The 26,435-nt window shown below is 41.4% G+C and overlaps 1 protein-coding gene across 5 annotated transcripts in view; it reads left to right on the top strand.

Annotated features, from left to right (window-relative positions):
• OSBPL3 (oxysterol binding protein like 3) overlaps positions 1 to 26,435 on the top strand; it is a 179,765-nt gene that overhangs the window by 47,494 nt on the left and 105,836 nt on the right. For 4 of the 5 annotated variants that reach the window (XM_002912867.4, XM_011223670.3, XM_011223662.3 and 1 more), the window contains exon 2: positions 842 to 961. The exons of the other annotated variant lie outside the window; for it this stretch is intronic. The gene's annotated coding sequence lies outside the window, so the exon portion shown is untranslated. The remainder of the gene's footprint in view (positions 1 to 841; positions 962 to 26,435) is intronic. 5 annotated transcript variants of the gene reach the window in all.

The following is a 26,435-nucleotide window of genomic DNA, read 5'->3' as shown; positions in this document are numbered from 1 at the left end:
TTAACCTAATCTATCTGGAATATTTGCCCATGTCAACCAGTAGCGCTTTATCATCAGTTTTTTGAAAAAATTCAGACAGAAATTACATTCTGAATTGCATAGGTGTTCAGTGTACAGCATAACCATCGCCCAGATCAAGATATAGAACCTGTGCTGGTAATGCAAAAGGCTCTCTCCTTGTACCTTTGTGGTGGTGGAACAGTCCTGTGTCTTAGTTGTGGTGGGTACCTGAACACATGAATATACCTCCGATAACATTTTATAGAACTATACACGGTGCACATACATGCATACAAAATGAGTGCATGTAAAAACTGGTGAAATCAGAGTACGCTCTAGTCTAGCTAACTGTATTGTGCCAATGGTAATTTCCCGATTTTGGCTAATTATACATACGATATTACCATTGATGGGAGCTAGGTGAAGGGTATACTGAACACTCTGCACTGTTTTGGCAACTTCTTGTGATTCTATAATTATTTTTTTAAGTTAAGAAAAGTCTTCCTCGTGCCTGTTTTATTATCTTAATGGATGTCTTGCAGGTTACTGGATAGATATATAATAGCTTATATAACCAATTCTCTATTCATTTTCCGGAGTTTTTACTCATACAAACAACTTTATGATGAGCAACTTTGTATGTATTTTTCAAAGGGGTCTTATCTTAAAAAGAAAAAGCTACTACAAGGTTCTTGAAATCATTTTTCAATGACTACACACAATTTTCAAGGTCATGCATTACATAAGGTGAGACAAACCTGTGCAGTGGGGATAATCAACTCTTCCAGGATGAAGGCATTTCAGCAAAATTGTAATTTCTGGCTTTTCCATCTGCCCACAGCCCAAGGATATTGAACTCTGCACCAAGGAATAGAGGATATAAATGAAAGTGCAGCCTAACTAAAACAGGTCATTCCATTGTTTCTCAAGGGTGAAATATTTCTAGAAGATTCACTCAAAGGTAAGCTGCATGGCAAACTCAATTTTAGACTTTGTTTAAAGGATAAAGCCATCTGAGTAGTTACCCTAAGTTTTCCTGTTGTTGTTCATCCTAATTTTTTCTAAAGTAAGCTCTATGCCCACCGTGGGGCTTGAACTCATGACCCCAAGATCAAGAGTCACGTGCTCTACTGAGTGAGCCAGCCAGATGCCCCTGTTCATCCTGATTTTTTATCTGATTTTAAGAGGACTAGCCTGGACCCAGGCTTCTGGAAACCATAATGTACTTTATGCTCCTCCTCAATGGTTAGGGGGGAAAGGTAGATATATTTTTGGCAAAGCACCTGTTAAATGAGGGTTGTTTTCCGTTTCCATTGGCTCAGCAGGTGCCTTATCCTCTAATAATTTATGAAGGTATTTTTTTGTTGTTGCTGTTTTTGGCAATTGTTTTGATATCACGTCTATTACTGGTAATTTGTCTTTGATCCCAGGAACTCGTTATTTGTCATTAACTCAGATACATGAGAGGAATATAATGAAACAATTTCTGCTTCTCAGATGGCCAGCAAAGACTCACACTTGTCAGTGAGATCGGTGTTGAGCATGCTGTGGTTACCTGTTAATATGTGAATAAAAACATGTTGAGGTCATTGATACTGGTGTTTCTCACAAGGCCTTCGTTGCAGTGGTGAGATTTACCTTATCACAGGTACAAAACTGCTCTCACATGACCTTCACTTCCAAACTCTTCTTCCGACTCCAGCTGAGAAAATTGACTTTCTCTCTGAGTCCCATTTTAGAGCAATGACACATATGGCCTGCCTTTCTCATCAGCTTCATCACATTCTGTCTCTTCCTTCTTTTAAACTTTGCTTTTCTCGTTTTATCCACGGAGCTATTTCTAGAATAAGCCACTGTAATGCCAACGAATCTTAGTGTTTATTGTTTTACCCTTTCTATTTATGCTGTATGTAACTCTTATATGTATCTTTGCATAGGTATGTTTGACTCTTTGGCTGGAATACCAAATTTTGATAGCAAAAGCAGATAGTGATTAACTTTGTAAATTGCCCATCTGTTTACTTGTCTAGTAACTAATTATGTAAACACTGATTTCAGAAGAGAACTGGGAGCATATGCAAATACTTGCCTCAACTGGAATTTAAGATAATTATGAAAAAGCAAATTTTCTCTTTCTTTGCGTAACCTGCTTAACTTTCACTCAGCTGTTAGTTTTCCTTGAGAACAGGAGTGTAATCAGAAAGACCATTAATGACCTAAGTGTTCGGTATTGTGGAGTTACTCAAGTTTTTAGACTGGCCTATGATTGTTGGTCTCTACAGTTTTTTGGGTATTTTTGTTCTCCTTTACATGTTCTGCTTCTTTTAAGCTATTCATAAACAGAAGATATGGTTATGGGGGCACCTGGGTGGCTCAGTCATTAAGCGTCTGCCTTCGGCTTGGGGCGTGATCCCAGGGTCCTGGGATGGAGCCCCGCATTGGGCTCCCTGCTCCACTGGGAGCCTGCTTCTTCCTCTCCCACTCCCCCTGCTTGTGTTCCCTCTCTCGCTGGCTGTCTCTCTCTCTGTCAAATAAATAAGTCTTTTTTTTTTTTTTGAAGAAGATATGGTTATGCACATGGTATTTATTTGGCGAATTTTGGAACTAAATCAGAGCCTTTGAGAGAGAAGACATTCCAAAGGGCTTTTGTTTGCATGGTTGCTTTTTACCTCTATGGGTCTGTTGCTTTTGAACTCTAGGACAGTGTTAATAAATTGTCGAGCTGAATTACCTCATATTTGACTTCCTTTTTGGGAGTTTGCAGGTGGTACTAATGATCTTTCCCCCCTTGAAAACATATAATGAATGTCCTCTTTATTCTCCAGTGTAACCTTGGGCCATGAAACCCCCTCTCAGCTGGGCCCCAGTTCTGCAGGCATCTGCCTGCTTGGTCTGTTATTACTCCGTGAATCATTGCTGGCCTTATCAAACTATTTTGGGCAGCAGCCTTTCCATTCTCCTCCCGTGAACCATGAGGCCTGGAGCTGCTGCAGCAGTATGGGCCCAGTGTGGAGTTTGAATGTGAAGGAAGGAAGTTTCACTGGTTTGGAATACAGCACTCTACCTCCTAGAACAGTAGAGTGTCTGCCCTCTGAGGCCACTTTGTGTCACGAAATGTTTCTTTTGTTTTAAAAAGTGATCCCAGAAAGTTCATCCTTGAATGTCTAGTGTTTAAAATGCTTGGATATAAGGCAGTTGAGTCTCCCCACCGCACCCCCTCCCTGATTTTCTTTCGTTTGCTCAAGCATATCCATGATCCTGTGTTGGTGGTCTTCTCTAGCTCTTCTGTTCTAACCTGTCTCAGATCCATAGATGCACAGTATGCACCTTGCCAAGAAAGCACAGTACAGTGGAGAAGGTGGCCTCCCGTCAGACAGACCTACATTCAGATCCCAAGGATGGTGGGCAAATGACATAAGATAGGAAACGTGTGGCCAACCTCACAGGGTGGAGGATTAAGAGGAGACATGGAAACACTAGGTAATGGGAAAACTGGCCACTGGTTAGAACTAGTCAGTAGAGAAAGTTCTCTGGCCTTTGTTAAGGAGACATTATAATTCGTGTAGTCTACATGTTTCTTTTTACAGATCAGTCACTGAGACCCAAAGAGTCTGTGCTTGCCTGATGACACATAGCTGTACATGGAGGAGTGAGGATGAGAATCCAGATTTCCTAACTCTTAGTCCAGTGGTTTTCCATGCTATCACATAACTTTCCCATGTGTCGCTGGCTCAGAGCCACATTTGAACTATTCTTAGCCTTCTTCATGGAGGTATTTGTTGTTCATCAGAAAATACTTGTTTCATATGCTGTTGTTCCTTTGTTTTCTTAGCATCTTAAAAAAAGCAGAGATGGAGAATGTGTTAGTTTCCTATTGCTGCTATAACAAAACTAAATTGTTGAGTCTTGTGGCTTCAAACAATACAAATTTATTCCCTTATAATTCTGGAGGTCAGAAGTCTAAAATCAGCTTGTCAGCAGGGCTGTGTTCCTTCTGGAGGCTCTTGTGGAAAATCTACTTCTTTGCTTTCTCCACCTTTTCCAGACTACCTGCATTCTTTGGCTCAGGGTGCCACATCACATCTCATTTTCCATCATCCCATCTCATCACATTGCAGTCTACTAATGGATCGCCTACCTCTCTCTTAGAAGGACCCTGTGCTTGCTTTGGTCCCACATGGATAATTCTGGATAACCTCCGCATCTCCAGGGCCTTACTTTAATCCTATTTCTAAAGTCCATTTTGCCATATAAGGTAACATTCACTGGTTCCGAGGATTAGGCTGTGGATATATTTGGTGGTTGTTATTCTACTTGCCACAGACAGACATCTGCCTTACAAGCCAGAATTCTCAAATCATCCTTCTTTTTCACTTATATTTCTGAATGTCTCAAAATTAAATCACATCAGTTTGTTCCCATACATTTTTCTAGCCATTTACTCTCCTCCCTCTGTGCCCCATAATGAATTCCTCCTTTTAGAATAAACCTATTCTAGAAATGGAAGGTACTGACATCACCCACTCAAATGACTAGTCATACTTCTTGGCTTACTTTGATGTTGGAGGGGCAATGATTAGGGAATGGATGTCTGGGAGCATCCCTGCAGTTCATTTTCTACCTCTGAACATATACTTCTTAAGAGAATATTCAATAATTTTTAGAATTAAAAGAAAAAATCTTCAGGGGCGCCTTGGTGGCTCAGTCGGTTAAGCGTCTGCCTTCAGCTCGGGTCATGATCTCAGGGTCCTGGGATCGAGCCCCGCATTGGGCTCCCTGCTCAGTGGGGAACATGCTTCTCCCCCTCCCTCTCCCCCTGCTTGTGTGCTCTCTGTCTTGCTCTCTCTCTCAAGTAAATAAATAAAATCTTTAAAACTAAATCTTCAAATTCTACCATGTATTATTTTGGGGATTTGGATTAGGAGAGGTTTGCTTTCCTCTTTTGGAATACAGATTCTCTTTGAATTATTGTCAGCAGAAATCACACTGATGAATTTATTTAATTAGGGGCCCTTAGACATTCTAAGCCTAGGGTCCCTAAACCTGTAAGGCCCTATGGAAGGCCTTCATGGAGCTGAACCTCTTGGGGCTGTACAAAGCCAAAGGATTGTTTTTCTGGAAAGACTTCATTCTAACTTTCATTAGACTTTTAAAGAGGTTACTGACGCAGGAGAGGTTAATGATCTACTGAACTGATGGCAGGAGGATTATTTTCCTTTTCCCCTTGATGGGTAAAAGGCCTTTAGAAGTACACTGCATATATTTTTTAAAAAATAAATGGTGTGATCTTTTTTTAGCTGCAACTCAACTTCTCTCATCCATATTGAAATAGACCTCCCACTGAAGCCCATGTCTTTTTTGCTGTCAGCAATAAAAGGTTTATTCTGTGTCTGCTGGCATATTCTGAGATATCTTTAGAACAAACAAGATATGGGAAACCTTTGTTAAGTGTAATCTAAATCTTGGGTAGGCAATATATAATTTTCTTAGACAGGAATTGAAGGTAAAAAGTGTTGTGTTCTTCCCCCTAAATCTCCCTGAACACGATGTTTTATTTGCAGTTTTTTTCTTTTAGTACCTATTTCTTTGGAACTGAAAACTCATTCCTTTTAGTGTTTTGCCATGTATTTCTCCCCTCACCTGATCACTATTTACCCTTTCTCCCAACTCCTTAAGTTTCCTCATAAAGAATGTATAATATTTTCCTGCTTTTATCATTAACTTTGTCTTCACCTTTACTTTACCCTTACCTTGCCTTATGGGAATGAAAAGAATGAGGACTAACTTTTGGAATTTGCTTAATTTCCATAAGGTGCTAGATATATGAGACTTAACAGTAGTAAAGAAATATTGTATGTGCATAAGGCAGAATGGGCAGTGAAATCCAACAATTTGCTAATTGAGTCACTACAATGCAATTTAAAGCTTAGTGAGCATAACATAAATGACCAAAGGTGATTATTTGTGTTTTATGAATCAGGAAGTTTTTTAAATGCAGTTTGGAAATTAAGCTTAGAGGACTGTGAAAGGGAATTCCGGAAGGTTACCTGATTTAGCAAACCAGCTTTGTAGCACCAGGCAAAAGAGGGAGCCTTACACTGAAAGGGTTCTTAGTCCCCCCCCCCTTTTTTTCTTAATGTGTGATATTTTGGAGATAATTATTCCTTGGGCATTAAATAGGATAAATACAAATTCTCTTTGAAAACTGTGGGACATTATGCCAAAATAATGCTTAACTCTTATGAAAGGAATATGTGCTTTTGATAAACCTCCTTTATGCTCATTTTTATTTAGAACAAGAATTTAAGTCTCATTTGGGCTGACTTAACCATTTTATAGATAGGGCAAAAATGAGGTGAGGGTAGATGGTTTTTACAGCATTATGCAACTATTTAGTGACAAAGTTGGTGATAAAATTCAAGATTCCAGAAACTATACCAGTGATTTTTTATTATACCATATTGCCTGTGTTCTGTAGGAGGAGGAGAAGGTTGAATGGTGAAGGAAACACATTTCATACCTTGTAGATCAAACCGCAGTGAGATATACCTGTACCCAGCAGCATGGCTAAAATTTAAAAGACTGACAATACCAAGTGTTGACTAGGATATGGAGCAACTGGAGAGGTCAAGAGGCATGGCTGGTGGGAGTAGAGAAAGACACAGCCACTTTGGGGAGCAGGTTGGCAGTTTCTAATGTTAGATACATTTACCCTAAGGCCTAAGAGTTCTCTCTTGTGCATTTACCCAAGAGAAAGGCCTGTATACAAATGTTCCTTGCAGCTTTATTATTCCAACTAAAAGCTGGAAATAGTTCATATGTTCCTCAACTGGTGAACAAACAGCTTGTGGTATATTTATACGGTGGAATACTACTCAGCAATGAAGGGGAAAGGATTGCTGATACGCTGTGGCTGGAGCTCAAGGACGTGTTGAAAGAAACAGACACGAAAAGAGCATATTCTGCACGATGTCATTTATATGAAGCTCTAGAACAGACAAAACTAATTGAAGGTTGGAAATCAGAAGGGTGAGTGAGTGTGGGAGTTGAGTGCAGAAGGGTGCTTTTTGCTGAGGGAATGTTCTGTATGCTGCTTGAGGTGGCGTAGGTATACACATTTGTCCAAACTCATCAAACCGTACACTCAACAGGGATACATTTTGTTGGATATAAATCATACCTCAATGTAGTTGAATTTTTAAAAAATAAGACATAGGATCATGAGCTGCTAAGGTGGCAAACAGCAAAGTACACTTGGTATAAGGCAAAAATATTTTTACCATGCCTTTGAATTTTCTGTGGTTCCATTTTGTTTCTCAAACTTGGGGTCCTTCTGTTATTGTCCCCTTGGCACTTGTCTGAGAGCACAGATATAACTACAAGCAAGCCTACCATTGTAAAAAAAAAAAAAAAAAACCTGAACAATCCACCCACGCACATTTCCATGAACAAGTTTCTTCTTTGCTTGAGGATATTTTGCCAACTTAAGCGGTAATCATGGGAATCATTCAGAGCTTCGGTTATTAATTCTTCTTCAGTTACCAAAATTTTACCAGCATCACTGTATATGCAAATAAAATAATACCCGGAGAAATGCCAAGTGCTTTTCTGTTCTCGAGGAGGAAGTTTAGAGGATTTGTAGACTGAGTAGGTTGAATTTATAGCCATTGTCTCTGTTAAAAAATCTAAAAATAAAAACGTTGGCATCATAGTTGGTGTTCTGAGTCATATTTTAAATCCTGTGAGCCTGTAGCTTAGCAAAATGCTATTCAGAAAACCCTAAACGGCATATATAATGTATCCTTGTCTTGCCAACTCTCCTGCCGGCTTCTTTCAGAGATTTCGTTCAGCAAAATGTCTAAGACTAGAACTGAAATCATATGAGCCCCCTTGAAATGAGTTCTAGACATGAGATGAAAGCAGCATTGCTTGTAAGCAAGCCAGAGATTCCCAAGAGCTTTCTCGGTTGTGTGCTTGAGGGTTATTAAGTAACTTTTAGAACCCAAGGCACAGTATGGAGAGTCTAATTGAATAACAATTCGATTTTTGTTTATTCAAAGTCTTTTTTGCTCAACAAAATAATGCCAGTAGTATTATTTATCATGCTTTTGGCTGTCTTACTTTCACATAGTGCTTTTATTAGTTTGTTTACCAAAAATTGATTGAGTACCTATCATATGATAGGTATTATGCTTGACAGCAGGATATAAAGAAGAAAAAGAATGATGTCTGTCTTCCAGGAGCTTACCGTTCAGTAACGAGAGATGCAAACAAATACTTCATTGTGATAAACGTGATTTATCACAGCCTGGTGTGTGCCCGCTTGGGAATGTTAAGTCTGTCTAGTCTAACCTGTCATTTAAGCCCGATGTTTCCTTATTGATTTTCTGTCTGGATGATCTAGCCATTGATGAAAGGGGGCATTAAAATCCCCTGTTATTATTGTATTGCTGTCTGTGTCTTCTCTTAGGTCCGTTAATATTTGCTCTACATATTTAGGTGCTCCTATTCTGGGTACATAAATATTTACCCCGATTATATCTCTTGCTGGATTGACTTCTTTATCATTATATAATGACCTTCCTTGTCTCTTATTAATGTTTTTGTCTCAAGTCTATTTTGTCTGATGTAAGTATACCTACTAAGTTTTCATTTCCATTTGCATGGAATATCTTTTTCCATTCCTTCCCTTTCCGCCTACGTGTGTCTTTACTGCTGAAGTGAGTCTTTTTTTTTTTTTTTTTAATTCATTCAGACACTCTGTGTCTTTGGCGAATTTAGTTCGTTTACATTTAAAGTGATTGTTGATAGGTATGCACTTATTGCCATTTTGCTCATTATTTTCTGGCTGTTTTGTAATTCCTCTGTTCCTCTACTCTTGTTCTCTTCCTTTGCAATTTGATCCTTTTCTGTAGTGGTCTGCTTAAATTCCTTTCTCTGTATCTTTTGTGTATCTGGAAATGTCAGGGAAGAATGGACTGAAAGCCTCATTTGAGCCACACCCTGGATAGTGGCTACTCGGCCATATTCACAATGAGGGCAGGGATGGCTGCCAGAAAGGCTCAGAAACCGTTTGTGTGGGGAACTGCCAAGTGGATGGGTGTTGTTGGAGGGTGAAATGTGAGCTGGATAGTTACGGGAATTGAGGCTTGTGTGTAATACAGAAGGCTTGAGACCTCCTCTCATCAACTGGTAGTCCTCAATCCTGTGCATTTTAATTTGGAAAGTTTGTTTTAAAACGTTCATACTAAGATCCCAGGACCATTGAATTAGAATCCTCAGGAAGAGGACTTGAGCATGTTCAGTTTTTTAAAATGTCCACAGGTGATTCTGATTTGCAGATTATCTATTATTTGTAGGTAATGAGTATCTACCAAAGAAATTTGAACAGGGGCATGACATGCCCTGACATGTTCACAACAAGGACTGGAGAGCTTTTTGTGAACTGGTGTCCATCTTGCAAACACTGTTTCTGTAGCTGCAAATGGATCGCTCTCACTTTCCTCAACTCAGAACACCCAGAGGGTCATTGTTCTAGACATAAAGAAATAATAGGTCCGGTTACCACCGCATACAAGCCCTATTATAGGAGTTCACCTAGTCATTGTGTCTGCCTCTTCACCACCCCAGGGCAAAACTGAAGGCTGATAAGGTTTTACTCTCTAGCTATTTAAGGGTCGTTTTAATATAACAGAGTAAGTGTTCTGGCTCTTTAACTCCAGGTGTGCCAGCCTGATCCATGGAAGCCAAGACTGTTCCTCTACTCAACCTTTTCCGTGTCACAAATATGGGTCAGATAATGGCTGTGGGGCTGCATGTGTCAAATCCGCCAGCTCTCTGAACTCTAACCACACTGAAGTGTAAAGTAAAAAGCCTGATTTAAGCAGTTGGCAGAACCCACCTCTCTTCCTGCTTTTCTCCTCTTCTGTGTAACCCAGTGATGCCCTTTGCTACAAACAGTGACAGATAAAAACAGTGAAATGTTCGTATGTGACGAGGAGCTGCCGAATGCATTTTTAGCCCTAGGAAGCTAGAGGTTGCTCCTGAGGGGAAGTTTTCCTTCCTCAGGAATTGAACCTGAAAGAAGAGCCATCCCTGTAGAAATCATTTGAGACCTTTCAGTACTTCTCACTTCAAGCAGGCCTGCCTACGGGGCCTCTTGGGAGGAAGAAAGTTTTTGTTTTTAATTGAGAGGCCCAGCAAGGAGAGATGTGGAAAATGTCTTGGGTTTTGGAATATTTGGCCTGGAATTGGGGTATTACTTCTAGTCTTAAAAGGGCACCTGGCCACATATGATGATAGGTGGGCATCCTTTCTTGTGTTCCAAGACCTAGACAACAAATAAGAAAATCGGATAAGTACACTGACCTCATCATCCTCCATCTACACACACTTCTGGGATGCATGTTGAAAGGGGTGATGGGGGGGGTTTGTTATTATAGCTATAAGTCAGTGAAGAGCCTGCCAGGAGAATTTTTCTTTCCTCTCTTGGCTTCTTTTAATCAGACCTCAAGCTCATATATATGGTATTTAAAACCTTGAACTCTGCGGTCATACCATTTATTTCACAATCTTTAATAACGTTTTCTGAATGTAAATTATATGTATAGGTCTACAGTGCTCTTAGGCTGTAAAGACCCGAAGACGTGTATAAAAATGATAAATTGCTGTGCCTCTTCCCCTTGTCCCCTTTGCATATATGTGTGTATGCGCATAAAAAAGAAATGAAAAAAAGAGGACATTAATGACAGCCAGATAGAGCTGATTTGTATTATCCCCAAAGAAGGGGAAACAAGCAACCAACCTGAACCAGGACAAATCTGATTCTTGGGCAGAACCTTGAGTAGCACTGCTATAGGTCTAAATATTTGGAGAGGAGGGGAACCTTGTTGGAAATGGAACAGTCTCCTAACCCCTGGTGGATTGCCGAGCCTCTCACATAGGCCTCAGGGCTGCAGATTAAGCTGGAGATCATTGATCATCAAAACATTTAAAAATTGAATGGCTGGGGTGCTTGGGTGGTGCAGTCGGTTGAGTGCCCAACTCTTGATTTTGACTGGAGTCGTGATCTTGGGGGTCATGGGATTCAGCCCCGCCTTGGGCTCACTATCCCCATGGAGTCTGCTTGGTATTTTCTCTCTCCCTCTGCCCCTCCTCCCGTTTGCATGCTCTCGCTCTCTCTCTTTCTCAATAAATAAAATCTTTTAAAAATCACAATATAAAAAATGGAATGGCTGCCTCAGAATGTAAGAAGTTGCCCATCAGTGTGTCTGTACTGGTTAAACCCAACCTCATACAAGGTGGGCAGGCATCAAGGAAATGTGTAGTAAGTAAATGTCCACATGACAGCATTGGCAATAAGCTTCACCCAGTTACCGGAGTCAGTAGTTCCATGTAGGACTCCAAAGTGGGACCTTACCAAGAGGATAAGTCACAGCTTGAGAAAAACAAGTGCGAAAGTGTGAGGGGACAGGCTCTCACTATTTTCCCCTCATATTTTAAGTGATTAAATATATCATCTTGAATATATTCTCATAAAAGTATTGAAAGTACATTAATAAGGAGGGGGGGGAACCCCTTTGATTTGATATCCAAATACAGCCCCCCATTGTCTCTTTGAGTGATCTTTATTTTCAGTATACATTTTTACATATTTTCTGCATTTTTCTATTTTAGCATGTTTCTTTTAACATGAAGAGGTTATAAGTTACGTTCTTTGCAAATGATTTTAGAGGCAATATTATTCCTGATATGAAATAATTTATTCTAGTCTTAACTTGCTTAACTTTTCCCCTACTGTTGGGCATGAAGGTTGTATCAACTTTTTCCCCATCATAAATATTGAGTAAAAGGATAAGAGTATTTTATAACATTTGAATAACAATTGCTCAATACGTTTCCCAAATATTTTTACTGATTTATACTGTAATCAACAATATGTGTCAAAATTTGCCAATCCTTCCTCTTCTTGGGTATTGATAGTTAAAATTACTAACTTCACATGTGGAAAATGATATGTGCAACTGAATCAACTAAGGGAGGGTTTTGTTGGGTTGACAGCAGGGGTTGTGCACAGGGCAGGCGGCAGGAAGCAGAGCTGAAATTTGGCAGGGCCTCAGACATGGCAGCAGTCCCCCAAAATCTGCACTCCCCTGCTGGGAAGCCCAGCCCACCTGGCCTCTCCATCTGACTTGTCTCTTTATGTGCCTCTCACGTTACCCCTGGCTGTGCCTTACAGCACGTGTGTGCTGTCCGTCTTTCTGTGTCTCATTCTGCATTTCTGCAGTTGGCCTCTCTTTGCCTTCCAGCCCTTCTCTGAATACCCACCCTGCCATCCCATTCTCTCTGCTTTCCCTGCACCTGGTTCAGAATAGCATCCCCGGCAGTCCCACGGGTCTCCCAAGTTCAGTGTCATTAGAGTCAGCTTCGGTCCCTGTGTCTACCTTTCAGATTCTGGACAGAGACAATCACGTTGGCTCAGGTTAGTCAGTACGGTGGCTGCCCTTGGTTTGGGTCACTCCAGGGGCCAGGGAGGGGCTGGTTCTCAGAGAGAAGGGTGCTGAGGAGAGGAGTCCCTCTTATAGGTGGTATAAGAAGACTGGATAGTCCTGACTCCACCTTCCCCACCAATCCCCCTCACGATGAGCTCCTCTCTGCAGAGATAATTCAACAAGCATGCCTTGTGTTCTTCATGGGCCTATTAAAGAAAGAGGATTAGTGCAGACCCTTTCTTGATAGTTTCCACCATTTGCAATAGATCACCTATCTTTTAGGATGGACTCGCTGTCCCTGAAGTGAAGAATTCGCTGGGTGAGCCCTGTCTCTGACATGGTGTGTGTGCAGGGTGAGTGGGTGAGGGACACGGCAGAGTGTCCGTGACAGCCACACTTAGATCTTTGCCTTTTAATTTTTTTCTGCTCCTAAAGCTGTAACTCATCCTGCCTTTTCATTCATTTTTCTTTCCTTTCCTTTTTTTTCCCTTGCCCTTTCTGTATTCACCCTTGGTAGTAAGCTCACTTTGTATTCAGAATTAACCCTGGAGTTTTCCACAGGGAGGACGATTCATTCCCACCCCCCCACCCACCGGAAGCTCCGGGTCAGCGCCCGCATTGGCAGGTCGTGGCGGGTGCGGAGCAGACAGATCCTTGACCTGAAAACCTGACGCGGGGCTGGGGAGGATTAGCCCCGATAGCAGGGTGAACGGCAAGGCCGTGAGTCAGAACCAGGTGGTCAGGCTAGAATGAGGTCAGGCTGAAGAATGGGGGCTGAGCCGGCCGCACAGGGTAAGTCAGAGGAGCACCAGGAGGTGGTGGGAGAAGAGCCAGGAGGGTGGCCTGAGTTATCACACTCTTCCCAGTTCTCCTGGGGGGTTGCTGGAATGATCAGTCTTGTAAGGCCTCCTATTTCTTCAGTTGTTCAATGAGTGATACCGATTTGTGAAACCACATTCTAAAGGCATCAAGGGCATCCACTGAAAACTTAATTTCCCTTCCATCCTGGCCACTCAGCCACCCAATTCCCTGCAAGAGAATAGTTCTGTGGTTGAGGGCATCGAGGCACCAAGAGGCAGCTCTCTCGAGGTCACACCGTGGCAAGGGCAAGCCTGTCTTTCTGCCACCCACGTTTGTGCTGTCCCCGCTGCATCCCACTGTTTCCCGTTGGAATTCTTTATAACCCAGTCCAGACACTGCAGCATTTGAGGATAGTGATTATTATTTTTTTAATGATCTATTTTCTATTTTTCACCTATGTGATATCTTTTCTGAAGCCAGGCCAATCCTGTTAGTCCCTATCACAGTTTATATAAGTTATTCTAGGGTATTTAAAAAATAAATTACATGCACAATGCTAATGATGTTAAAGGTACAGAGATTCCACAGATGTCTTTGAGGGGCTTGCTATGTGCAGCCTCTCTGCTAGGTGTAGGACATAGTAGTAATGGTGAATGGAATCTGCATTGACTGTAGAAACATTTGAGAAGTTACTGAAATTTACTACTTTTCATGTATTTTCTCTACAAAATACATTTTTAAAAATTCAGCAACATGGGGGCGCCTGGGTGGCTCACTCAGTTAAGCATCTGGCTCTTGATTTCAGCTCAGGTCATGATCTCAGGGTCATGAGATCGAGCCTTGCATTGGTCTCCACAGTCAGTGTGGAGTCTGCTTGTCCCTTTCCTTCCTCTTACTTACATCCCCCCCATAAACAAACAAATAAATAAATAAATTCTTTTTAAAAAAATTCAGCAATATGACTTTCTATATGACTGTTATAATTCAACAAAGTTTTTTAAAAAAAATCTTGCAATATGAATTCTTTGGTTTGCTTTCATTTCCAGATAAGCATTTACTGAAATTAGAACTTTGAGGGGACACCTGGGTGGCTCTGTTGGTTAAGTATCCAACTCTTGATTTCTGCTCAGGTCATGATCTCAGGGTCATGAGATAGAACCCTATGTTGGGCTCCTCGATGTGTGTGGAGCTGGCTTAAGATTCTCTCTCTCTCCCTGTGCCTTCGCCCCCAACCCTCTGTTCACATGCATGCTTGCTCTCTCTCTCAAAAAAAAAAAAAAACAACCCCCAAAAATGAAACAACCCCCCCCAAAAAAAACCCAACTTTGGGAGCGTAGCAAAAAACCATAGACTCTCCCAGCCTTAGAGGTCCTTGTGAAGGAGGATTCTTATGTCTGATTTACACCGTGGACCATGGCCTGTATTTTGCACCGGTGTAGAATACCTGGGGAATGTTGGGACCAGAGTGTTCCCATCCTATTTCCTTTTTTTTTTTTTTTAAGATTTTATTTATTTATTTGACACAGAGAGAGAGAGATAGCGAGAGAGGGAACACAAGCAGGGGGAGTGGGAGAGGAAGAAGCAGGCTTTCCACTGAGCAGGGAGCCCGATGTGGGGCTCGATCCCAGGACTCTGGGATCATGCCCTGAGCCGAAGGCAGATGCTTAACAACTGAGCCACCCAGGCGCCCCCCCATCCTATTTCCTGATGCGCATCTGCGCTGCTGCCACTCTGAGCTACATCCTAGAGTTGACTTGGAAGGCATCTTCCCCCTATAAGAAGTGCCATTGTCTCTCTACTTTAAGCGCATTGAGTAAGTTCCCTCTGGGCTAGCTTGAGCACATGATCACAAACGAACAGATTTCCATGGGAAAATGTTTTGAGTTTGAAACAGCTGATTTATAATTACCTTTTAGAACACAGCCTCTCAAAAGTTGGAATTACCTGTGATTGCTCAATTTTATCCTGTGCTTTTCTAAAGCTACAGGCTTTTCATTAGCTTGGGTGCTCTTTTGACTAGTGATGGGTTGGATTGTGTGAATATGTGTGTATGCATATCTATTTTAACCTACATGGTGGTATTTCTGAGAGTTAAAGTCATAGTAAACTTTTTTTTTTTTTAAAAAATGTGGGTCTGAGTCATTGCTAAATGTAAACCAGGAGTACAGATCAAAAATCAACTGTTTCAGAGCTTGAAAGTCATTTTACACATCACATCCAGATTTGGCTTTCAATCGTTCCGTAAGGTTTTTAATTAGACCCGATTGCTTGTAACCAGGCCTTCAGTGATGGAAGCTGTTACTGCCTACCAACATAGAAGAATGCCTTTGAGATCTTGGAGGGAGGACCTGGTGTTTCATTTCTGGGTATGGTTGTCAGCAACCTCTCAAATGAGGAGGAGTACCCACAATCTATTCATGATTTCTAGGATGACTAATGTGGGAAGCAGCGTTGGCAAGTCTTGTGATTCGTATTGGTGTTTCCATGTGTTGAGGTTGCCTTTGACCTTTGACTTGGCTATTTCATTCTTTCCTTTCCATGAGTTCACTAGAGCATACAGATTCAGGGGCTTTATGTAGACTAGTCTGAAATGATAGGCTTCCATGTTATTATATTGCTCATTTGGTTTTTTTTTTTTTAATATTTTATTTATTCATTCAACAGAGAGAGAGCCAGCCAGCGAGAGAGAGAACACAAGCAGGGGGAGTGGGAGAGGAAGAAGCAGGCTCCCAGCGGAGGAGCCTGATGTGGGGCTCGATCCCAGAACTCCAGGATCACACCCTGAGCCGAAGGCAGACGCTTAACGATTGAGCCACCCAGGCGCCCCTGGTTTTTTTTTTTTTTTTTAAGATTTATTTATTTGAGAGAGAGAGAGACTGAGTGGGAAGGGCAGAGGGAGAGAGAATTTCAAGCAGACTTCATGCTAAGCATGGAGCCCCGTTTGGGTCTCAATCCCATGACTAAGATCATGACCCGAGCTGAAGCCAAGAGTCGGTCACTCAACCAACTGTGCCATCCAGGTGCCCCTCTCATTTGTTTTTAATGGAATATGCTGTTTTAAAGCACTTTCAGAACACAGAATAGTTCTTTTTTGAATCTTAGGACTAAATTCAAGCGTCACATCCGGTGTCACATTTGACTCCGCAAAAGTGGACTTACCTCATGCCAGTGGTTTTTGTGGGAGAACATGGATTACTATATATCTGATTCTATTTGATTCAAAGGTTATTTTTAGGAAGGGAGGATTTTTAAAATTGATATGTAATTTCAATACCACAAAATTTACCCTTTTAAAATGTATAATTCAGTGATTTTTTTTTTTTTAATAAACTCACAAAATTGTATGACCATCATCGTCATTTAATTCTGGTACATTTCTATCACCCCAAAAGGAATCCCATTCTTCCCCATTTTGCTTATCTTCAGGCCCTGGTAAACACACTTACTTTCTGTCTCTACAGATTTGCTTATTCTGGACATTTCATATAAGTGGAATTATATAATGTGTGGAGTTTTTTCTCTCTCTTCCTTCTCTTAGCATGTTTTCAAGGTTCATCCATGTTGTAGCATGACTCAATGTTTTATTCCTTTTTACAGATGAATAATATTCCATTGTATGGTCTTTTAGTCAGTTTGGGCTTCTATAACAAATTACTATAGACTGGTTGGCTTAAATAGTGAGCAAACATTTATTTCTTTTAGTTCTGGAGTCCAGGAAATCCCAGATCATGGTGCCGGCTGATCTAGTGTCTGATGAGAGCCCACTTCCTGGCTATCATCTTGCTGTATCTTCACATGGCTGAGAGCAGAGAGGAAGCAAGGTTTTGCTTTTTTTTTTTTTTTAAAAAATAAGGGCACTAATCTCACTCATGAAGGCTCCACTCTCATGATCTAATGAGCTTTCAGTGGTCTCACCTCCAAATACCATCACATTGAGTATTAGACTTCAATTTGCGAATTTTGGGATGACAACACAAACATTCAACCCATAATGTATAGATATTACACTTTTTGTTTATCCATTCAGCAGTTGATAGACATTTGAGTTTTTCCACTCTTATGAATTATGCTGCTATGAACATTCTTGTACAAGTTTTCCTGTGAACATGTTTTCAAGTCTCTTGGGTATCTACCTAGGAGTGGAATTGCTGCCTCATATGGTAACTATGTTTAACATTTTGAGGAACCGTCAGACTGTTTCTCCAATGTATACATTCCTGCCAACATGTATGAGGGCTCCAGTTTCTCTACATCCTTCCTCATCTGCCTTTTGTTTGCGTATTGCTTTATTTATTACCCTCACTGTCCTGGGGGGTGTGAAGTGGTATTTTTTTGTAGTTTTGATTTGCATTTCTCTCATAATTAATGATGTTGAGTATTTTTTCATGTGCTATTGACCATTTGTGTGTCTTCTTTGGAGAAATATCTCCAGGTCCTTTGCCTATTTAAAAAATCGGGTTGTTTTTCATTGTTGAGTTGTAAGAGTTCTTTATATATTCTGGATGCTAGCTAGCCCATATCAGGTATACCATTTACAAATATTTTCTCCCATCCTTGGGAGACGTGGAGCTCAATCCCACGACCCTGAGATCATGACCTGAGCCAAAATCAAGAGTCAGATAGATGTTCAACCAACTGAGCCACCCAGGGGCCCCAAAAGTTTTTTAATTTTGATAAGAGTCCAGCTTTCTATTTTTTTCTTTATTGATTTTGCTTTAGGTGTCATATCAAATAGACTATGACATAGTTCAAAGTCAGGAAATTTTATCCCTGTGTTTTCCTTTAAGGATTTTATAGTTCTAGCTTTTACATTTAGGTCTTTGGTTTATTTTGAGTAAATTTTTGTATATGGTATGAAGTTAGGGTCCAGCGTTATCCTTTTGCATATGAATATCCACCTTTTTTTAGCACCATTTATAGAAAAGACTATTCTTTCCCCATTGAATTGTCTTGGCACCTTTGTTCAAAATGAATTGACTGTATATTTGAGTTTAATTTCTGCATTCTCAATTCTATTCCCTTCATCTATATATCTCTGTTTATGCTGGTATGCACTGTTTTGATTCCTGTAGCTTTGTGGTATGTTTTAAAATTGGGAAGTGTGATTCTTACAAATTTATGAGGATTATTTTTTGATGAGATGTTGATGTCCACTCTTCTATCTCACATGTTTAGACGTGTCTTTTCTCTGCCATCATAAAGTCATATTAGAAATGTTGCTCTGAAGTGGCCATGAATCCTGTTTCAGGTTGAACCTCTCTATTCTTGTATAAAAGGCATGGATTTGGAATCAGGCATATGACAAAAGTTTGACCACTAGCTCTGTCCTGGTTTCTTAACTGTAGAATGAAGCTTAAAACCTAAGTCAAAGGATAATTTTGAGAATTAAAGAACGTAACATATGTAAAAGCATCTAGCATGGTGTCTGGGAAATGACAGGTACAAAATAAGTATCTCTTGCCTTACCCATACCCTTCTCACAGATGCCAGAAAAGTTCCTTTGTGCCTTATAATATCATTTTAAATTCTTCCTTAAAATCAGCCTTCTTCAATTTAGAAGCTGTTTTCCCCAGAGTTATCATATAGATTAGTATTACTGAGTTTTCTAGTCTATTCTATAGTATTGTGTGTAGTGCAGTGTTTCAGACTTTGCTCACTCCTTTATCCCTACTATCTAGAGTTGTCCCTGACCAATAGTAAGTGCAATAAACCTTTGTTAAGTAAATACTAAATGTCATCCCATTTTCTTGGGTGGGAGTATGTGCAAAATGCTTGAGCTATGTTTTTAAGTAAGCCTGCATGACAGTTGTGTGAGTACTTAATTTCTGAGATAATTTCCGCAAGATTTCTTTTAGGATTTTGTCCAGTTAATCAAGAGTGCCTGTCTCTGGAGTGCTGCTTCTTTTCTCCAAATGATACTTTACTTCCCATTCAAATGTTTCCTCTTTGGGGCAATTTCAGACTGAGGTAGAAAAGATTGAGTCTGAGTATAAACTTTAGAAAGCAAGAGGGGGAACGAGAGTGGGGAAGTTGGGTTTGGGGGAAGATATGTGATAATGAGAGACCAGGGAGGGCTTTTAGGAGACTATTGGGTCAAACAGGGAAGCATGTTCCCAGTTTCTGAAACTTGCTTTTGGTTTTTATGTGATTATCATGGTTTCTCGTGGTTTCTCTTGACCACGTCTAGACATGATACTGTAAGCAAAGAGTATCTAAGTGTTATTTCCTGGCTGTTGTGAGCCTAATTTATAACCAGGAAGTGGTGCCTGTGCATGTTAAGCTACTATGTACATGATGGATAAACCAACTTTAAAGGTAAGAGTTCAAATAATTTCATGAACTCAGGATAATTGAATTTTAAACCTAGACAGGATTGTCAGACTGAAGGACTATTGTTAAGTGTCACCTCAAAGAAGACATTCCCTGGTCATGTAGGTTTGGGATGGGTTCAACAAAATTAACAGATTTGGCATGTGTTTTAACTGCAGGACTTCTCAGAGCCTTTAATGTGCCAACATGTATTATACTGTGTCTTCAATAGGGAAAGTGGGAGCAGTAATCCCCAAGGTGACAGGTGTGGAGACTCCTGTTTCACAGCCACAGAGAGCCCTGTGTGACTGAGGTTATTTAGCAGAGCACTTTAAAAAAAAAAAAAAAAAAAGATTTTATTTATTTATTTATTTATTTATTTATTTATTTATTTATTTATTTATTTATTTATTTGTCAGAGGGAGAAAGAGAGAGAGAGAGAGCATGCATAAGCAGGGGGAGCAGCAGGCAGAGGGAGAAGCAGGCTCCCTGCTAAGCAAGGAGCCTGATGCAGGACTCGATCCCAGGACTCTGGGATCATGACCTGAGCCTAAGGCAGATGCTTAACCTCCTGAGCCACCCAGGTGTCCCTGGCAGAGCACATTTTGAATAATTATGACCTAGGATAGCAGCTTAATTTTTCAGACATGAACTCTGATTTTTTCATCTTTTTGAGTTGCTGTTTCCAGGAAGTCATGACTGCTGGCACATAGAAGCTGGTTGTGTCTCTCTGTTGTGCTACTAAGAGACCTGTCCAAAATATAAGCACTTAAACTAGGAGCTAAATCAAACTCCTGAAATGCCATGTGTATGTATGTATAACTTACAAGATCCTTTATCTTCCAAGAGCTCCATATTTATTTATTTTTAATCTGTTAGGTGTATAGCTTGGTTTATGTAGCACCTAATAGTCTCTGATCTACTGAATTTGTAAAATTCGATTCCTTTTGCTCTGGCACGTACTCCTTAGGATAAAGGTCAGGAAGAGGCAAGAAAAGGAGGACCCTTACAAAACAAGGGCACTGACTTCTATGGAATAAACAAAGCTGGGACAGCTACCTTGTGCTGAGTTGTCAGATCCGCGTGTTATGTCTGGAATGCATTCCTGGAGTTCTGGGCTAGAGTGGACTATAGCCGGCTCCCAGGGGGCATACCGGCTACTCCATTCCCCTCAGAGTTCTTCCACCTTTCCCTCCCTCCCCCAAGCACTCCTTGCTTCCAGGTCTGATAGGATTTCTTTCTTTTTTTTTTTTTTTTTTTTAAAGATTTTATTTATTTATTTGACAGAGATAGAGACAGCCAGCGAGAGAGGGAACACAAGCAGGGGGAGTGGGAGAGGAAGAAGCAGGCTCATAGCACAGGAGCCTGATGTGGGGCTCGATCCCATAACGCCGGGATCACGCCCTGAGCCGAAGGCAGATGCTTAACCGCTGTGCCACCCAGGCGCCCCAGGATTTATTTCTTTAACTGTCTTTAAAAGAGAGGGGGCGCAGGGTGGGGGTAGAGTGGAGAGCGAGAGTCGGCAGGGGACTTAGTGGTAGAGCTGCCTTCACTTCTCGTAAGTCTGGTGGGTCGGTGTGTCACCGCTGTGCTGGAACAACAGCGCACATGGGAGTAGTTTCCATTCACACCTCTAGTCTACAGACCCAAGCCCCACGGCCGGGCTTACCTGCGTTGGTGGCGGTGGCCGCCTTACCCTGCTTGACACCTGCTTGAGCCTAACGCGTTTCCAACCACGAAGACAAAAGCCAGAAAGAAAGAAGGATCAGAGAATGCAGAGGACCTGCTGAGGTATCTGAGTCAGAATCTGGGGTGGGGAGGTTGGGGAAATAAGCGAAGCATGGATCAGGTGACCATTTGAGGAAAATGGACCGTTCAAGTCGGAAAAGTAATTGCTTTTTCATTTTTATATTAGTGATATGTGTTCCTTACATTTAAAAATCAAGCAAATCAAAAAAAGTTCAAAGGAGAAATTATTATTATTATTATTATTGTTTTTTTTAAAGATTTTATTTATTTATTTGACAGAGAGAGAGACAGCCAGTGAGACAGGGAACACAAGCAGGGGGAGTGGGAGAGGAAGAAGCAGGCTTCCTGCAGAGGAGCCTGACATCGGGCTCGATCCCAGAACCCTGGGATCAGGCCTTGAGCCGAAGGCAGACGCTTAACGACTGAGCCACCCAGGCGCCCCAGGATTTATACTTTTAACCCTCACTAGCTATAATTGCCCTGGTTATTCCCCGACTGCTTCAGTCATAATCAATGCACTGTTAACCCTTGGTCTTTCTCCATTGGCATTCTTGGTCATTTAATATTTGGGGGGCTTCATTGTCATTAAGATTTTTTGGAAAAGGGCTTTTGGATGCCATGTTTTCGGAGTCGTTTTCTCTTTGGAAGCTGTTGCCTGTTGCCTCTTGCCTTTATTTTTGAAAGACAATCTTGCTATTGCCACATTGTCTTCTAAAGAGGTGCCAGTTGATAGTCTACTAGCAATTTATGAGAACGCGCCTGTCATGAACTGGGCACTTTTAGGAATTTTAAGCAAGCAGACATTGGTTCAGGCAAGCAGAAGAGGTTATTATACTGGGCAGTGGTTGAAATATAAGTTGGTAAATCAGATATCAGATTATGGAAATACTTGAATATTGGGAGACTGGGAGATTGGCTCTTTTCTCGGTAAACTCATTTCCTTGCCAAATTTACAACTTTCCTGCAGGCCAAATGATAGTTACTGAGCAGCTTTGTGGAGCTGTTTCTAGGACTTTGGAAATTGTGCAGGAACCCTCTTAAACTGCTTCTCGCCTTCCCTCCCTGCACTCTGTGAAAAGACGCCTGGCTGGCCGAGAGTGGGTTCTGTTGCCTTCTGAAGACAGTGGAAAATGGTAAATATTGTCATCTACCAAAAAAATCGACATCTGATAATTCTGTGAGCTAACATCTTTTTGTGGCAAAATAATGATCTTTGCCTATCACCGCTATTGTCTTAAAACTAAGCAGCCATTATAAGCCATTCCTAAATGACACATGACCTTTCCACATCTTTTTGTAATGTTCCTAGTGGATTATGAATTGGAGGATCTATGCCTTTAAAGAAGCTCATCTCCATATTGACATAGTTTGAGGTACCTGTTAGTTTAGGTTGGGCTTATTACTAAAATTCCCCACTGACCTGATGTAGAAAACTATGAGCTTGTCTCTCCCTTTAATTCATTCTCAATCAGTGGAGGGGATGGGAAAGAAAATTACCCAGATGAGTTACTACATTTAAATTTTGGCCATCGTCCTTTATGGTGACGCAGTTGTACGCCAGCCATTGACTTTTTTCTAGTTGGTGGGGGTGAGGACATACCTGAAAGATTGTCCCGAAGGCATTCTCACTTTGTGCCAAAGGAAAGCTGGGAGGAAATCAGGGCTTTAGAATGGCTTGGTAAAGCAGTATTGTCTAATATGGCAGCTACCAGCCACATGGGACTATGTACATTTAAATTATTTAAAGTTAAATAAAATTTAAAATTCAGTTTCTTAGTTGCACTGGCCACATTTCAAGTGCTCAGCAGCCACCACGTGTGGTGAAGAGGCCTTGGTGTCAGACAGCATTGCAAATTCTATTGGCTAGCTCCAGTTTTTATGCTTATCATGATGTCATGATTACCCAGGGCTCATTACAGCCCAAATGAGTTGGTCTCCTGGCTTCTTTCCCTCCTTCCCTCTGCTTTCAATCATTCTTCTGCTCCAACTCAGACAATGAGGCACTGCTCTCCTTACTGTCTTGTTGGCACCCTCTGGTCTCTGAGCACAAATAGCCCCTGGGAATCCTGTGAGTGGCTGATCTTTGCAGGGCAGGGTCAGCTAGACAATGGTCTGGCCAAGGCCCAAGAGCTAGTCAGTGTTCTTACTAAAGGACTCAGTGGAGCTTAGGATTTTGACTTTTTTTTTTTTTTTTTTTTTAAAGATTTACCCATTAGAGAGAGAGAAAGGGAAGGAGGAAGAAGGGGCAGAAGGAGAGGGAGGGAAAGTCTTAAGCAGATTCACCCCTGAGCACAGAGCCCAATGCGGGACTCAATCCCACGACCTGGAAACCACAGATCTGAGCCAAAACCATGAGTCGGATGCTCAACCGACTGAGCCACCCAGGCGCCACTTGGCTCTTTAATTTAACAACAAAACTGCTCTTTAGAAATATTTAAATGTATCTGCTTAGGACTTTTCCTTCAGTTCCCTCTTCGTCTCTGGATGTGTGTTCTTAATGGAGAGTACGTCCTGGTTTCTGTCCTAGTTGTACTCCCATGACTGACCTCGTGACCTCAGTAGGAATTTCTCTGTGGCTCATTTGCAAGCTGAGAACTCACTCCCAGCCACAGCGTAAGCAACTGATAAATGCCAAGTGGTGAATGAGAAATTCTGTGGTTTGTGCTAGCAGGTATGTTTAATGGGTTCTTAAGGATTTGTTTGTCTTCTCATCTTTCCCCTGTTCTAGATTCCATTGTCCCATTTTTCTATGACTATCAGGTACATACCCACCTTGATCAGCTAATTGACCCGTATGCTCTACTGTGGGCTTCATATATGTGATTTTCAAGGGAAGGTCTGGGTTTGTTGACCAAGGAGCCCGCTTCCAAGTCTGACTTACACGATAGGAGCGGGATGCTCTGGTAGGAGGAGCCTGATGGCCTGAGCGTCAGGTGAAGGGGGCGTTACTGCTGATTGAGTTGCCTTTTTGACCCTCGTGTTCTCGTGCATACCACCTGGAGGGGGCTCTGGTAAGGATTCCTGCCTAGTGTTGCAGTTATGTGATGCTGTGTAACAAACAACCCTGAAAATCGGGGGCTTAAGACATTAACATTTTATTTAGCTCTCAAATCTGTGATGCAAACAGGATTTGGGGGGGAAGGCTGGAGTCTGCTCCACTCAGTGTCAGCTGGGATGGTGAGAAGGTGGGTGGCAGGAACCTCAGAAGACTCACTCATGCCTGAGTTAGTGGTGTCTGTCGGCTGGTGTCGGGGTGTGGCCTCAGTTCTTTTCAAAATGAGCCCTTCCAAGTGTTCCCTCCACCTTGCTGAGTTGGGGCTTCCTCGCATCATGATGGCTAAGTTGAAGACTGAGCATCCCGAGAGAGACATAGCATTGGGTGGAAGCTGTGTTACCGCTTCTAACGTAGCTTTGCAAGTCACACAGTGGGGTCACTTTGGGCATAATGACAAGCTCACTCAGGTTCACAGGAAGGAAACATATAGACCCCACTAACCAGTAGAGAGCATTTGGGGATGAGATGTATATTGGTGTCATCATCTTCAAAAAATATGTCTTCCACACCGGTAATGATGAATCAGAATTGGCATCAGCTCTCCCTAAGCCATAAATAAGCCTTGAGATCTGACCTGTGTCTAGAAACTGGGGCATGTCTCCCTTTCAGGAGAGGGTCGTCATTGCTCTGTGCCAGAGTGGCTCTGCCTTGGGTATGAGGGTGGGGGGTTGCCATTTGCATAGCACTGGGACTTCCTTGATGAGAGATGCTGTCTGAATACAAAATAGGGTATTGAAAGCCCTTCAGTATGCTCACCTCCCTGACTCAGCCTAGGTCTGCAGTGAATGCACACCACTGGGAATTCAGAGTGAAGAGCAGCGTTCTGGCTGCTGACCATCATTTTTAAAATTAATTTGATGGAATCCAGCTAGAGTTTTGATACATTATTTACATCTCACATTCTGACTTCGGTTTTCTTGTAATTTCTGTTACTTATTACTTTGATAGCACTCTCAGAAGATACAAGCTTCTCAACAGGATCCATCCAGACTTACATTTTTACGTTTGATAAATGGGGATAGTTGAGAATATTTTTCTATTTCTAGATTAAAAAAGCTTCTAATAGAAATCTAGTAGCTTAGTGTAAGGGGGGGGCACATAGGTCATCCATTTGATAAATAACCTGCCACATGCCAGGTTCTGTGCCTGTTGTAGGCAATTTTAAAAACAGAACCAAAAAAAGAATAAGACACAGCCTTCAAATTGCTTCTGATGTGTATACTACCGGAGAGAAAAAATAACCATGGCATCGTTGGCATCAATTACAGAAGTGCTTGTACGTTTTTCTTCCCTTTTTAGCTCTAGTCTCCTGATATCCACCCCAGTTTTTAAGTTCTCTTCTCTCTGCCTTTTCCATCCAATTCTTATAATTTTGTTCCGCTTGCACCGTTTAGCGGTCTTGTGTTCATTTTCTTGCAACAGTCCTTCCCCTAGGAGTGAGTAAAACTGCCTGTATCGCTTGCTCTCCCCACCTACATACGTTAAATTAGTGAATTCTCGCTTTCTTTCGAGCCTCTTATAACGCCTCGTTTCTGGTTGCCCCTGCAATTCTGGAAGGGCACCCCCAAGCTGTATCTCGAGAAATTCGTTTGATTTTTTTTTTTTTCCCAGCTTAGATTCTTCATCCTCGGGTTATTTTTAGTTAGACGCCCAAAGGAACTTCAAGTGTGCACATCTGATACCTTAGCCACTGGGTATTTAGTTTCTTGTTATTTGAGAAGGTTCAGGTCGCTTTCATGGAGCATTGTTCGTGTTTACATTTAGCTTCCTGTTTACATTTCTGAAAAGAAAATTAGTAGATTTTTACAGAAGATAGAGAAGTTTTTAAAATTTGCATTCATATGTCACAGTGACTCGGTTGATCGCCTTTTTAGATAAGTACTGAAATGCAGCCTGTGGTTGCCACTTGTTAAAACTCTACCCTGCTTCCGCCAGCAGTTGTCAGTTAAGGATGGATAACAACACCCACTGATAAAATTCAAACCACAAGATGTTATTTTAAATTCTTTGGTGGGGCGCTCTCTTCTTAC

Source organism: Ailuropoda melanoleuca, chromosome 1 (assembly GCF_002007445.2).
Source record: "Ailuropoda melanoleuca isolate Jingjing chromosome 1, ASM200744v2, whole genome shotgun sequence".
Lineage (NCBI taxonomy): Eukaryota > Metazoa > Chordata > Mammalia > Carnivora > Ursidae > Ailuropoda > Ailuropoda melanoleuca.
Note: the sequence above shows the minus strand (reverse complement) of the source record. Positions and strands in the feature narration are given on the sequence as shown.